We start from the raw sequence: 16,343 nt of genomic DNA, 5'->3' as shown, positions 1-16,343 counted from the left end.
ATGCACTAAACGTACGAATACATGTCTGTTAGGTACACATGTATACCTATAGGTATGTTTTCTGAACTGCAGCTGGACTTTGGCTGGTTTGGTTGCACTCCACTGTACTCGGACTTTGGTAGTGTGACTGTCAAACTTTTTATATCTGTCTATATGTAGACAAGAAAACTACCATAAAAATTATTTAACATGAGATGTTACATGAGATTTTAGCGGGATATCTCACCTGAGATCTGAGATGATATCTTATAAATATAACACCTAAAGTATTCAAGAAATTATGCAACTGTTGTTACGTATATGAGGCATTTCACGTCAAATCGCACAGGCTGCGCGCGAGACCACTTTTCATGCTTCGATTACAGTACCAAATTATTGAGGAAGATAAATCGGAGTAAGCATTTCCGACGTATTTTAACCTCAGCTTTTCAATGAAATTATTAAAATTACAAAAAAAAAGTCAACATAACCTCAAAAAAATATAAAACATGTTATATCTTCAAAAGGGTGTCTCGAATCTTTTTTTTTATTATCTAAAACGAAAGAGGAGGTTTTTTTACGTTGGTATAGTGATTTTCAGAGTGTCCACTATTATATTATTCGAGAAATCTAACGTCAAAGTCTATGCTCTCGTGCCGCCGCGACGGACATTATTAATTTGGTACTGTAATCAAAGCATGAAAAGTGGTCTCACGCGCAGCCTGTGCGATTTGACGTGAAATGCCTCATATCTGTGTTTGGGTATCTGGGTGTTTGTAAATATTTGTAAGTTTTATTACTGAATGTATACAAAATTGACATCAAGTACAGTGTTTAAATTTCGCAATTTTTAGTATAAATTTTTCAAAATCTATTTGTCTTATCTATATTACTGATAAAATTTATTGAAAGCTTATCCTTATGCTTTTTTTCACTGCAAAAATAAAGCTTAAATATCAGGTGATAAGTCAGGTAATTTATAAGATGATATTCACCTGATATTTTGAGATAATATTACACAAGATCCTCGTAGACAGGTGTGACTGTGAGGTGTTCAGACTTACCAGAGAAACTCTCACTGTGCTCATGGTCTGATAAGTATGGTATCAGTAAAGTAATTGGATAATGGTTGCAGCAATACATTTTCACACAGAGGTATTGAGTGGGTGATCTCAGTGGCTAGGCCATTAGGCTGCCACAGTTACTTGACAAAAAAAGATAGCTGATGGTTAAATGAAAAAAAAAAAAATCAAAAAACAAAAAAATGATTGAGAATTTTTAAAAACTTAAATAAGTAACTATCAATATTAAAGTCTATTAAAAGAAATAGTAAATACTGCTGATAAAACCAATTGTTTTGATCTGATCTGAAATGCTGATTCAAACTGATCGACGTTCATGCTGCTTTTAGCTACTAAAGTCGATTTTTTCCCGGATGGCAATTGCGCATGCGAGTAACAAAAATGAAAATGTTCAAGAAAAATATTCAAATAAGAGTTTGATTCAACAAAACTGTTATTGATTAGAATTCCCATGAAATTCGATGAGAATTCAGATTATCATATGTGATAAAATCGAATTATTTGTCCAAGTTTGTTTTAGCTCAATAGACAGAGTGTCAGCTTCCAGATTTGATGATTCCAGATTGAAAACATCATTGCCAAAGTCTTCAAAATTTTACTGTGTAATAATTTCCAACTCTACAACATTAGCGAATTTATTTTGATGTAATGTTATGTAATTACCAAGTGCTCCGAAAGAAGATTTTTTAAAAAACTTTTTGTATTCTAACCATTCATGTCGATTGACTTTAATCGACGTGAATAAAAACATACATTCTGATCGACTTACGTACATTAGCACCATTATAATTTATAGGTTTTTATCGGATCTGATGGTATTTATACTAACCATTGGAATAGATTAAATGTTCTTAAATCGATCCTTATCGATCTTTTATAAGAAATTTTTCACAGTAATTAGAGAATGATACATGGCGCTACAGCTCGCAGAAAAAGTTGGAGGCCTTGAGGTATGCCAGTGGCATCAAATTTATGTAGTTCACAAATATCTTTAGAGAGCTTCAATGCTTTAGTGGTTAGTATGCTAGCCTTCTAGCCAGAGATACTTGAGGGGCCATGGGTTCGAATCCTGTCGAAAATTTTTGGGATATTTTTCTCGGGCTTTTTCAATGAGATGAGTACCCAGTATGCCGAAAAATCACTAATCTGATTTTTATAATTAACAGGTGATTTTTCTGGTAATGTCTATGCCTCCAGGGGCTTTCTTTTGGAAGGAAAGACAACACCTAGCCAGCTCACCGAGTAAAGTCCACTGTTTATTCTAAAAAGGTCGGTACAGTGACTTAGACGGTTTACTGGAAAATATCTTTCTATTAAACTTAATAATAGCTGGAATGTGCTTGAGACAATCACTACACCCCGTAAATAGTACCCAGTAGGATGGATAACCAAGTCGTCTGAGGGGAACTTTTCAATGGGCCTGGACAAAAGACTCGCACACTATGTATTTAGGGTAAAAAATTAATTAAAAACAAAAAAGGTCACTAATATGGAAAAAGCTAAAAATAGTCCTAGGAATCGAAAAACTACAGATATCTTCGAATATCTTAGACGGTGAGTATTTTATAGTACAACATGAAGCGTAAATGTTGTAAAAAAACTTGATTATCAGTAAGTGCCTTTTAATTCCATACAAATCAGAGCAGGCGGGTCATATTACAACCGTTGAAAGTATAAAAAGCCTGCCAAAGTACCATATACTTGCTGTGAGGATGGAGACCAGCAGCACTGCAGCGAATTTTTCCCAAGATCTGAACGTGTCGTGAGCCAATTATTGTGCCGTGATACATACGGACTCGGTGACATAAATATTCAATTTAGTTAATTGAGAGCTCGTGGTACTCTGCACTTTTAATATATAAAAGATAGTGCAATAAATTATTCATGAAAAATATAATAATTGGCTGACAGTAGTATGGCTCTGTTTTAGTTACAAAAAAAGTGTACACTGTACAGTCGTCACCGTCTTCATTGGCACAGTGGCTGCAGTCGACAAACATACACAGAGAGATACTCACGTTAAAACACATGTATATATACCCATAAACTTTTTGCGTCATCCTACATATTTGTTGGTGATACACAGTACTGAGATAGGTTAAAAAATTTTTCATGGATAACTCACACAAATTTTGATATATTAAAAGTGCAGAGTACCACGAGCTCTCAATTAATTGCAACGAATATTCGTGTCATCCAGTCCGTATCTATTATGGCACAACAATTGGGTCACGACACATTCAGGTCTTGCAAAAAATCCGCTGGAGCGCTGCTTGTCTTCATCTTCACAGCGAATATAGTACATCTAAATGGTGCGTTTGATTTTGCTTCCAGTGTTACTACATATATATATATATATATATATATATATATATATATATATATATATATATGTAATAAAACAGGTGCAACGCCTAGTTCTTGCTTGATTTTATCAAATTTTTAACAGCTATAAAGCTAGAAATCTAGCCCTGATTTAAATGGAAGAAAAAGGGCATTTACTAAAAATTAAATTAACTGTATGTTTTACGCTTTTTATACCAACGAAGATCGCTTAATTTATTAGATATTTTAAAATATCTACCGTATAAGTGGATTTAATGCCACTGACTTTCCCCTTGGTTTCACTCAATCGACACCACAAACGCCGGTGCGTATTGTTAATCTCCTTCAGGTTCATGCTCAGTGCCAATAGAGTTCGCATGGAACAATGAAACATTATACTGAAAAATAGCGCTATCCTCTGTTATTTTTTTATCGCAATGACAAAGTTTCTAGCCATGGGACGATGCTGATGTTTACTTTAACTTGAAAGTTAAGTTTTACTTTAAAGTTACAGTATATTTTTCTCATACGAGTGAGCTTGATTCAAAAATATGATAAAAATCGCAATAATTTAAAAAACTGTTATATTTGCTTAAAATTAGTAACAATAAATAACAAATTTCTGTATACAAGCTTTTAAAAATGTATAAGCTTAGATAGATAAAGCAAAATAATTATTGTTCTATAATTTTTGATTTGATTTTTTTTTTATAGCTGGATTAGTCCAAATTGGGTAAAAATTTTCTCACGAGTTAATTCCACAATTGGCTCTATTATTACAATTCTGTAGACTCAAAAATAGCGATGATATGTATGACGAATAAGAACGTGCAAACTATTTAAATACTATCACGATCTGGTTACTCGTCCACTCTATAGAAAATTCACAACATGACGTCAAAAAACAACCCAGGTTTGAATGAAAGTTCTGAGACCTGAATAATTTATTACTTATTTTAATACAAGTCAGGATGATGACAAATTTTACGTAAAATTTTTAGTATAAATTATAATTAAGTAATCCAACAGAAAGTTGGACCTATTTTTGTTGACATTCATACCTTTCAATGCCACTTTTTTAACTTCAGTCTCAAAGAAATAATAGAAAAATACGAATGTAAATGTTTACTAACTATATAACTTGTCCAACAAACGCTTATTCTCTTCGATCTTGCTTAAAATACAAAAAGCAAAATGAAAACCATCAATGAGTTATTAGCTTTGTCAATAGTAATTAACATTAGTTTGCTGAAATAAAGTTATTAAGTATCGGTATCAGTATAAATATTTTTGATAGCATCTATTGAAAAATTTCATTGAAATCGTAATTTAATAAAATATTTTAAATGTCTTTACATAGTACTCAAAATACTTCCTTCCTAATCCCCGGCTAATCGATGATTTCTCGTTTAAATTATTGACAGTAAAGGGTGAGTCTACTAATATTTTAAATATCAAATATCTATTTGTACATAATAATGTTAAAAGTATTCCATTTACTCTTAACATTAGAATATAGAAAAACTAAGATGTAATTTTTAAAAAAATATTTACTTCCTCTTTTACTGGACTTTAATTACAGCTGTGTCAATACCACAGCCCCTTCTTGAGACAAAGATGTTTATAACATACTTTCGAGTATTGGTGCAACTTCTAGGAAATAGCATTAAGACACATAATGTTCGTTAAAAATGACAAATACAAAATTTAACTTAGTAAAATATCGTCAACAAATATGCTTTATTGGCCTGCACAGTGTTTTACCAATCAAACAAGTTTTAAATGTGAAAAAAAGCACTAAATATAAGCACGAAACTCTTAATAGGATTTGCAAGACGGGCTTACCTGTTGAGACCTGCAGTTGGTCGCAGTAAATGATGCTAGGCCCAAAGATCTAGTGTGGAGAGTTGGGAAATAATCTACTAAGTGAAGAAAAGACTGGTGAGCATGCAATTAACTATACGTGTAACGTGTGATAGAGCGGTGTGATAAGTAGCGTGATGCCTATCAAATTGTAGCACTTCTGACTGCTGACTCTCAGTCAAAAGCCACTCTCTTGGTTACATAAACATGTATAGGTGCAATAGCAAACGTCACGGTCACACTCACTTTTTAACCATGCGTTGTGAACAGTACATAGATATGTCATTTTCCCTTTATCACTTAGTAGCGTTTACATAACATTCAAAAATGCTACATTAATGAGAGATAACAAGAGTGCCTGAGCATTTCTGTGAACCAATAGATATTTTAGAAACAATTACAACATACTTAATTCTATACTGCTAGAGCAGCTCACTAACTGGAGAGATTATTAGTCATTGATACATAGACATAGTAACAGACAGAGGTACACCGACACAGCTGTAGCAGATCTTGTGTTAGTTGCTCAATATTGATAAATGACATTAATGTAGACCAAAAATCTTAAATGACTACGCAAAGCCCCTCTGCTTATGAACATGGCTTCTTATTGGCAGATTCTGTTATTTCTGTGTTTGTGATATAAGTTCAGTAAAATCATTGCTGAAATTACATTTGCTTTTTACAGCTACTTTTTTCACATCTTGTATTTTGAATTGTAAGTCCCATTGTTAGAATACTAAAAATTTATGTAAGCTTATGATTTGAGCGAAATCCAAATGTAATAATTTTACGTCCATTTTGGACACGATTTTATAAAAATTTGGGGAGCAAAAGCACGCACGCAGGTCAAAAATTTAATCAATTACAATTGCGTGAGTGAAAAATAATTTACTACAGAAAATTATTAGCTTACATCTTAATAGATGTTATATTTTATAAATAACAGCTGTAATAAATTAGTTGCAAGAAATTACATGTTTAAAGAAGAGAGATGTAGTTGCTGTTGTGCAAAATTGTGCAGTCACTCTTTCTTCTTTATCCGTTTTTTTTCACTAATTTTTTTACATCAGCTTTCCTTAAGATCTAACATTATTTATTGTTTTTAATATGTTTTTGCTACTTTAATTTTTAATATCTATAATAAGTACTTAAAATGTCATTAATCTGAGTTTTTCGTACAAATCCTAGGTGTTTTCGTGACAAAGCTTGTAAAGTTTTATCTCAGAATATCACAAAAGTTATAAAGAATCTAAATGCAAGTTATGTAAATAATGTGGTAAGTGTAAGAATTGAGTATTTTTTTAAATTTCATATAGTCTTACGTCATAAAAAATTTTTAAAGTCCATTGATAGAATGATTTTTTATTTTAAAAAGCTTAACTTACGAACAAGAATCTCCTATCATGTCATGTGGCTAACATACTTAGTAATACGTAATATTTTATTATAATTTAGTATTTAGCCTGAATTGCATTTATGATTCCGCATAATTCGCTATATAAATTATTACTTATATGGAAGTAAGTTAATTGATTATAATCAGGTTTTATTGACATGACTCAGTTACAAATTCATAGGTACGATTATAGTTAGTAATAATAGCTATAATTATAGCTATAATTACAACTAATACTAATTATCTCCGTTTATAGCTATACATGACTATAAAGTGGCTAGAAAGACCTAAAAATTTTAGCTTCTGTAAGTGAGATCGTAAGAGTTTACAGCTGTAAATTTTGCGCCAGTTTCGAAGAAAGAAATTTGTTTAAAAGTGATTTTTTTTTATAAGTATATGAGTTGATTTATAACGCCCATCATAGAGATGATAACTTAAAAATTATGGGATTCAGAAATTCTTGAACAGTATTTAAAAAAAATTTTTTTTGTAAGTCCACAACAATTTAAAGCCCTTAGGTTTGGTGTTACTAAACAGATGCTAATGTCACTTGTGGCTGGTAAATTTACCAGAAAATCAGATTTGGAAACAATTTTTCTTAAACATTCATGCAAAGTTTATAAGTAGCTATAAATACACAATATTAGTAGCAAAATTTTGTAGGTCAGAATAGCCACATTGTAGTTTAATATAGCTATGAATATAGATGATTGTTAAGCTATAATGATAGTTTTAAATAAGTGCCATAATTATAGCTATAAACTTTTGGCTCCCAAATACCTCATAGTTTTTCAGATTATTTCTTCCTATTGCGTTGAGCATGAAAGAGTTACTAGTATAATTGTGTGTTTTTATTTGTGCACTTAAGTCATCCTTCAATAAAAAATGTTACTATACCCAAGCATCAATATTTTTTATAATATAAATTTACCACACGTTATGTTATTTGGCAGTAGTCATAAAACAGTAAAGCACCTAATATCATTGGCATAATTCAGTGAGCAGCTACATTAAACATTTATTGATTATAATGCAAAGGTATTGTTAAAATGTGTATAACATTTCTATAATAGGGACTAGAATAATTCTGTTAGAGTTGTGTGCTCTAGTAGAACTACTCATTTTAGCTCGTCAAATCACCGATTTTGCCCTATCAACCTAATAACACAAGAATAAATTTTTGTATTCGTATCAATCATCATTCTTTGCAGAAGTGCTAATTAGTTAAAAAATATAGTTATAATGTGATCAACTTGTTGAAAAAGTTAAGGTTTTTTAAAAAGTTTTTGTACAGTAAATTCCAATTTAGAAAATATAACTTGACATTTTCAGTTGAATTTCATGACTTTACAATTCAGAAGTTCTACATCACTTAAAACTGTTTTTGATTTTTATCACGTAATAGTAACAGTTAATACGAAAGGCTGTTGTACCCAATTCAAAAACAAAACAGCATGATTTTAAATTTTAAAATGTATAAATGATTTGCAATTAATTTAATGATGTATTTTATATTATGAAAATTGTTAATGCTTGGGTGTGGTAATAAGTTTTATTGAAAGACGACATAAGTGCAGTAAGGAAGAACGCACAATTGAATTAACAATTTAAAAAAATCGTTTAATTTTTTTTTTATCTTGAAATACATAATCATAATAAATTTTTTGTCGATTACTAATAGTAAAAAAAAAATAGCTTACGTTACTAATTGTAACATTAATGAGACGACCAACTTGCCTAATCTTTAACTTTTGTCCAAAACAGTTTTTATGGGAATATTACAACTTTTACAGCAAAAAATTAACTTGGAAAACCACAGTGTAGGTATATGAGATAGTTTCAATACTTTTCTTCTACTTATATTAGCCTTAAAACACTGTTACTTTTCGAATTGTTCTAATAATATACATCTTGCACCTTTTGGCCATTGTTTCTTCACAGCAGTCGATCCTCTACATTAAACCTTATATTCTTCTGCCACAACATAAATGAGTGATTTGTCAGTAGCTGTAACAACTAAAATGTAAATGTTAGTAAAGAAAAAATGTATCGTTTCACAATATAAGTTTTCTGAGGATGATGTGCTTGATATTTAAAAGCTTTTTAAATTTATACACAATAATAGCTACATGATGATATAGAAGCGTTCCTGATAGTTAAATAAAAAAATGGATGCGCAACGCCATTAACATCTGGTAGTTTAACATCATGCTGTGATTGATAACAAATTTGTTACAAAACATCTTCTCCCTCAGTGAGAAGGCTGACAAAGTTAGAAAACTAGACCCCAGCCGCACTACTTGATATTTAAGATAATTTAAAAAAAACTTCATTATAATCATTATTTAAGATTATAAAAAAAGGCATTTGATGTGACGAAAAAAAAGTTATTTTTTCCTTTATAAGATCTGAAAATTTCTTCAAGCTTGGTTTGTATTCTAGTGCACATTATTGTTAAAAACGATTGGTAAAGTAGCGGCAGGTGTTATTTTTATAAACGAGAAGTCAATTTTTTGAAAGGAGATAAGTCCTAATTTTTTTTTTATTTTCTATCCATTCGTCTTGATTGCGACTGTTACATAATACTGGTCACATGGCACTTCGTAAATACTAACATAACTTTTAATAAAAACAAAATATGACAAAAACATTTCGTATCTCTACCAACAGTAAGATTTCTTCAATTTCTGTGAATGGTGCGGCTGGTATTAATGTTTAACCACCTACGGGCCTTAGCCTTAGCCTCAGCTCTTAGTCTGAGATAAAGTCTGATATCTGCATGTATCTTTATGAATATCTGGGATCTGGCTTCGATCTTCGATAAACCAAGATTGCAGTCAAAATTTACTGTCACAATACCTGCAGTACACATTAAAATTAGAAGCCCCCGTCCCCTCAGTGAATGAGGAATGTATTCTGAAAGCTAAATCCAGAAGGCGTTAGGACCACTCGGTCCTGATTTATGAAAGTATTAGTGTATCTGTCTGAGTGTGTGTTATTGTGTGTCGATAAACTGTCGACAAACTTGACGATCCACGTTATCGACAAATAGTATATATACTGGCGCTCTCTGAACTAAGATTTCACCATATACTCCTTATTGACAGTCACATCGAAACTTGATCATGGATATCAAAGTTAAAATTTAGACTCCTGATCACGAAACTTCAATACATCTCGATAATTTTTGATATATCGCAAAACTTGCGCTCTTATTAGAGATCTCTTTCTCACTCTCATGGACTTAAATAGTTCTGTATTGCGGATCAGTTGCGTATTCTATGTGACCACAGCCTTAGTTTTTGTAGTGATTCTCTAGTTTGTTTAAAACAACCTAACCAATCAGAAAGCAATAATGAAGGGTATCGACTTGTATCGGAGAGTTGCGATTAGATCTTTTAACAAACAATCATGCATATGAGTGAGTCTCATATGAAATTGAAGTATAAAATCAATAATAATTACCTTTGGTAGAGCCAAACATTATTTAATAAAGGAAAATAATATTGTTCCTTTTGCTTAGAGAGGAAAAATAACGTATAACATGTAACAAATTTTATAAATTTTTAAACTATAGGTTATATGTACTTGTTAACGTTAAAGTAGTAGTATGAACAGAGGCAGGCGACTCTCGCAACGAGGCGAGATTGTACCTATCACTTAGCACATGGAAGGGGTTCACGCTGATATACGTATTATGTCTACCTGGTGACATGTGTAGTTCTAGTCCGTTGTGCGTGTACGCACTAGAGGGGTCATATGCATGGCCCACTTCTTTCGGTGATTTTAACTTAGATGATAGCTCGAGTTAACGTTGAGCGCTCGCTTCTATCCACTCCTTGGTCAGTAGTAGATCAGCGCGCATCTTATAAACCCAGCAAGCATTATTTATTCTAAATGAATTCATTTTGAGTTCAGAATATTTTAATCAATTCTACAGGTTGTCATAATATGAGCTAAATGAATTCTTAATCAATTCATAATTTCATTAGGTTATGTCATCTATCTTGAGTTCGCAAAGAATTCTTAGAGAATTCTTTTAAAGAAACTTTATATTACTTTTGTGGAGAGAGCTGCTGAAAGACCATTAAAAAAATTCATTTAAAGTTCATTATGAATACATTGATCATTCTTTGGTACATGTAATGAATTCATTTACTGTCCCTAAGAAATTCATTTGAAACAATTTTGGTACATACTTTTTATCAATTTGCTATACAGTAACAACAGAAAAAATAACTTTTGCATCATTTTTATTTTCTAATATTTTTGTAACATGTAACAAATGTTAGAATCTCTATGTTTAGAATATAATTATATTATATGACTACAAAAAATAGTGAAACTTTAAACAAATCATTAATTTATAAAATAGCACTAATCGTTTTACTAATCAAATATGTTGTAAACATAAATCACATCAATAACTTACAGCATTGACGGATATTTAAACTACAAACTACTCGTCAATAAATAAATAACCACTACTTTCTTATAATGTAGTACGGCAACCACAAATTATAAAGAATTCTTTATGAATTCACCAAGGAACTTGTTTTTGTGTTCGCAAAGTGTTTCTGAAGTGTTCTTAGAGTATTCCTATATTATTCAACTTCTGTCCCCTCTTTTAAATTCTTTACAAGTTCGCCAAGAGTTCTTTTTTTTTAATTCTTGATCCATAAAGAGCTCCTAAAGTATTCATTTTGATCCTACGGTACTTAAAAATTAAACTTGAATAAAAAATTATTTCGTTAACAAGTCGGTTTTCTTCTGTACAAACTTACTCACTCCGGCTTCAGATATACATTAATATCCGAAAAAAAGTCTGCAGACAAGTGAAATCGAACCCAGGTAGCTTGAGCCCGCGTGTGACGCAAACACGCTTCATCACTCGGCTATCAAGGATTCGGAAATTCCCTAACATTAAACGCCTACATTAACTATTTACAAAAGCTATGATTCTTTGTTATTTCAATTCCCTCTTATGATTAAAAAATTGTGTTAAAAATCTCTCTGCTCTTCTCGCTTATGCACAACGCTATCTTATAACTTTTTATTACACGCGCCCTTATCTCTACATATTATAGCAACGCCGTACGATCTGGATTATGTATTATTGTAAGTACTAGATCTTATAATGCAAATTATAAAATAAAGTCTTCGGACGTGTAACAAAAATTATTTTTAACACAAATAAATACCAAATTGAGATTGCAAAAAAAATCGTATAATCATAGCGAGCTTCCCCATTTAGGACAAGCTTCGGAGCTTCACTATAAACATGATTGACTTTTGACCTTAAGACTCCCAGTGCTTTCGTAGCACAGGTGGCTCGCACGCGTGTCTATCGTTTCGTTTTTGCATTCTCGGGTTCGAATCTCAGTATGGAAGATGACTTTCTTTTTGTTTTAGTGGTCTTACTGGTTATTCTGTATTTTTTACTCGACAAATTTTTTTATTATTATTACTAATGCAGATATTTAGATTTAAATCAAATATTTAATGCCTTAAAAAATTTTATTTCTATTATCCAATAAACGCCAGATTGTATTTTTGTATGTTATACATATTTCTGCATTTAACTCTTACTTGATTTATATAAATATGTTTTTTGCTATTTTGAGAAAATAATAATCAATAGGATGTCGTATAAAATCGCGTGTGTGTGTGTCTCGCTCGGTGTTTCCTACTTATTTATCGTTTAAATCACTACACCATATTTAAAAATTCTAAAAGTCATGCTACTTGCTGTAAAGCTACTCGAGCGTCTTTTGGGCAAGGGGCTGGGCGATAAGTAGGGAACACTGCGCGAGACACACACGCTTGCCTTTGCCTCCAAAAAGCTAATAAATAATTGACCAACGAGTTAAGTTCATTTTGTGACGCACCTTCTTACCAGCTTCTTAATTTCACGTAACATAGCTTTGAAGAATTGAAAAATTATTCATTTTGATGTATTTGACACAAAGAGTTGACAACGTACATAAATTTAATGAAAAGTTATACTAAGAAATTGGAACAGAATAATCCAAAACATTAAAAAAAAAAAAAAAATGTTGGTGACAATGAGGATCGAACCCAGCATTGCAAAATAATCTCCCCATAGGTATAGGCCTTTACCGTCTGAGCTATCGAGACATTGTGTTATGATAGTTTGGAAGTCACATATGTTTATCGACAACCTCCGGAGCTTGGCCTACAGCTTATGATAATAAAAATTAATAAATCTTTGTACTTATCTGTAATCGTAAAGTACGTAATTTCATATAATTTTATTTAATTCTTGCTAGAATGGAAAAAAATTTAAGGTGTGTACTGGAGAAAGGTAACAGTTACGGTGATCTTATTTCACAGAGTTTTCTTGTGACGATGAAAATTATTATTTAAAAATTCTGCACGTGTCATCAAAATTATTATCAATACGGTTACATACCAAGTTGAGATTGCAAAATAAATGTAATAATTCCAGCAAGCCCCAGCGATGATTAGGACAAGCTTCAGAGCTTTGTTATAAATATAAGTTACTTTTGACTGTAGCTCACACAGCTTTCCCTTAACGCAGATGTCTCGCGTGCAAGTTCGTCGTTTAGTTTTTGCATTCTTGGACTCGACTCTTCGTCCATGTGATCTGATTTTTTTTAAATCACTTTGAAGGCCTCATTAATTTTTTATTAACTTTTTTTACTTAAAGTCTTCTATTACTATTAATTAGGTAGACACGTAAGTAAAAATTGAACATTTAATAAGGTAGTAAAAGTTTATTGTGGTGCACTACTTAATTGATTTTCGCCTGTTGCTACAAAAAATAAATGGAACTTAAATTAGATTTCATTTTGAGACTTTTTTCGTTTGTGCATGAATTTCTTATTGTTTTTTAACACTGCTTTACTTTTTAACCACTAAAACGACACGAAATAAGCTATCGCTAAAATTTGAAATAAATCTGAAGAATTATTATTAAGTTATAAGAACAATTTTCATACGACATCCTATTTATTATTTTTTTTTCGACATAGCGAAAAACTTATTTATATGAATCAAATAAGAGGTAAATGAAGAAATATGTATAAGATACAAAAATACAAACTGAAACTTATCGGACAATGAAAATGAAATTATTTAAGGTATTTAATATTTAATTTAAATCTAAATATCTGCATTAGTAATAATAATAAAAGAATTTGTCAAGTAAAAAATACAGAATAACCAGTAAGACCATTAAAACAAAAAAAAAGTCATCTTCCATACTGAGATTCGAACCCGAGAATGCAAAAACGAAGCGATAGACACGCGTGTGAGCCACCTGTGCTACGAAAGCACTGGGAGTCTTAAGGTCGAAAGTCAATCATGTTTATGGTGAAGCTCCGAAGCTTATCCTAAATATGGAAGCTCGCTATGATTATGCGATTTATTTTGCAATCTTAATTTGGTATTTATTTGTGTAAAAAATAATTTTTATTACACGTCCGAAGACTTTATTTTATGATTTGCATTATAAGATCCTGTACTTACAACAACATGTAGAGATAAGTGCGCGTGTAATAAAAAGTTATCAGATAAGCGAGAAAAGCAGAGAGATTTTTTACACAATTTTTTAATCATAAGAGGGAATCAAAAAAACAAAGAATCTTAGTTTTTGTAATAGTAAATGTAGGCGTTTGATGTCAGGGAATTTCCGAATCCTCGATAGCTGAGTGGTGAAGCGTGTTTGTGTCACACGCAAGCTCAAGCTACCTGGGTTCGATTCCACTTGTCTGCAGACTTTTTTTTAGATATTAATGTACATCTGAAGCCGGAGTGAGTAAGTGTGTACAGAAGAAAACCGACTTGTTAACGAAATAATTTTTTATTTAAGTTTAGTTTTTAAGTACCGTGGGATTAAAATGAATACTTTAAGAGCTCTTTATGAATTAAGATTTAAAAAAAAGAACTCTTGCGAACTTGTAAAGAATTTAAAAGAGGGGACATAAGTTAAATATTATAGGAATACTCTAAGAACACTTTAGGAACACTTTGCAAATACAAAAACAAGTTCCTTGGTGGATTCATAAAGAAATCTTTATGATTTGTGTTGTTGTCTGGATATAGAGTATACAAACTTCTGATAAACGGTTGTTTGTTCGCTTGTACTTAATTCAGTGTAAGATCTAGCAAATCATTGCATACAAAAAAGAATTTTTTAAAATGATTATGTAACACATGTTAGTAACAACGCAATCTCTTAAATCAATTAACCCAGTAATAATTTTTAGGGTGTTTAGGTACGTCTCAAGAAAATACGATGGTCTAGGCTCTGACAATAATTACTACAAAAAAGTTGCATCGTATTTCACTTCCTGATATAAATTACTCTTAGCATCGACTGACTATTTAAAATAGACTAGCTTCGATCTTTTGTATTGAAACAAGCAGTGACTGACAAAAAGTGATGAATTTATTATCTAAATGGTAAATTTTGAAACTATTTTAATGTAATCCAAATAACATTTTTTAAGTACTTCTTGATGAAGTAAAAAATAATAATAAATATTATATTGTTTTTTATAATAGTACTCAGTTAAATGTGAGGTTTCAAAAATCTGTATAATAATTTAAAGAACAGATTTGAAATATATGTAAAAAAAATTAAAAATATATGTGTAAAAAACGGGTCTCGTTTTAGAACGATAGTAAAACTTTCAAGTAACTTCAACGAAAATACTTTTAGAAAGCATTAAACATCAAAACAAAGTAATGTTCTCATTTTTAAATAACAGGTTCGGAACCAGCTCTGGGGCAGTTGTCTTCTTAGTTTTTTGTTTAAGCCTGTCAGAGGTATGTTGAAGCCAAGTCTTTACATGCAGAGATGAGTAGAGAGATTGCTAACGCCAATGCTACGGCGTGAGACAACTTTTTCCCACTGTTTGGGGCGACCCGCCGCGGCCAGCCGTCGAACCAAGGCGCACTTTTTTCGAGAGTGCGAGACTCGTATCGAAGAGCGTGCGCCTACAAGAAGAGAAGTGGATTCGCGTGGAAATGAGCATATAGGCGCACATTTTGGCGACACGTAGAAGGGGTATACCGAATGTGTGCCTACGAGAAGAGGAGTGGAAATGTTGACTATAGCTATATATCTGAACGCACAGCCAAAGCAAGCGACGACACGAGTTTTTCTCTTTTGACTGCAACCGAGTATATGCTATATATATTGAACTGACTCTTGCTCTCTCGCTCTGGCTTGAATGCTATCTATTAATCTTATATTCGATTAAATCGTGAAACTAAATGCTCATATTTATATGCACAGAATTTGATATCAAAACATTTTTTTTTTTTTTTTGTACGTTAATACTTGATTAGAAATCTATTATTATTTTGAAAAAATGTTCAGATAATTTTTTTAAAGATAACAGTTCAGCTATAACCACTGGTTAATTATTTTTCCTCATCATAATTGTTATGAACTGTAGGACAAGCCCCGGAGGTTATCGATGAACACATGTGACTTTAAGATCTCCTTCCGTCGAAGCTTCGATAGCTAAGGTAATAAGGGCTTATGCCACTACTGTTTTTGTTTTGCTATCTGAGGATGGATTCCATCTGTCGGCAAATTTAATTAAATTTTTTGCTACAAATACTTATATTTATAATAAAGATAAGAAAATAAAAATCATATATTCATATTAGATGGTTATAACTTGGATGACAATGATTCA

The 16,343-nt window shown here is 31.6% G+C and overlaps 1 protein-coding gene across 1 annotated transcript in view; it reads right to left on the bottom strand.

Moving 5' to 3' along the window:
- Window positions 1-5,674, bottom strand: part of aay (phosphoserine phosphatase) — a 392,153-nt gene extending 386,479 nt beyond the window's left edge. Inside the window, exon 1 of the mRNA XM_089597796.1 lies at window positions 5,232-5,674. The gene's annotated coding sequence lies outside the window, so the exon portion shown is untranslated. The remainder of the gene's footprint in view (window positions 1-5,231) is intronic.
- Between the last annotated feature and the right edge of the window lie 10,669 nt (window positions 5,675-16,343).

Source organism: Copidosoma floridanum, unplaced genomic scaffold (genome assembly GCF_036245765.1).
Source record: "Copidosoma floridanum isolate Cflo_tuat_1 unplaced genomic scaffold, Cflo_Japanese_pri ptg000037l, whole genome shotgun sequence".
NCBI lineage: Eukaryota > Metazoa > Arthropoda > Insecta > Hymenoptera > Encyrtidae > Copidosoma > Copidosoma floridanum.
Note: the sequence above shows the minus strand (reverse complement) of the source record. Positions and strands in the feature narration are given on the sequence as shown.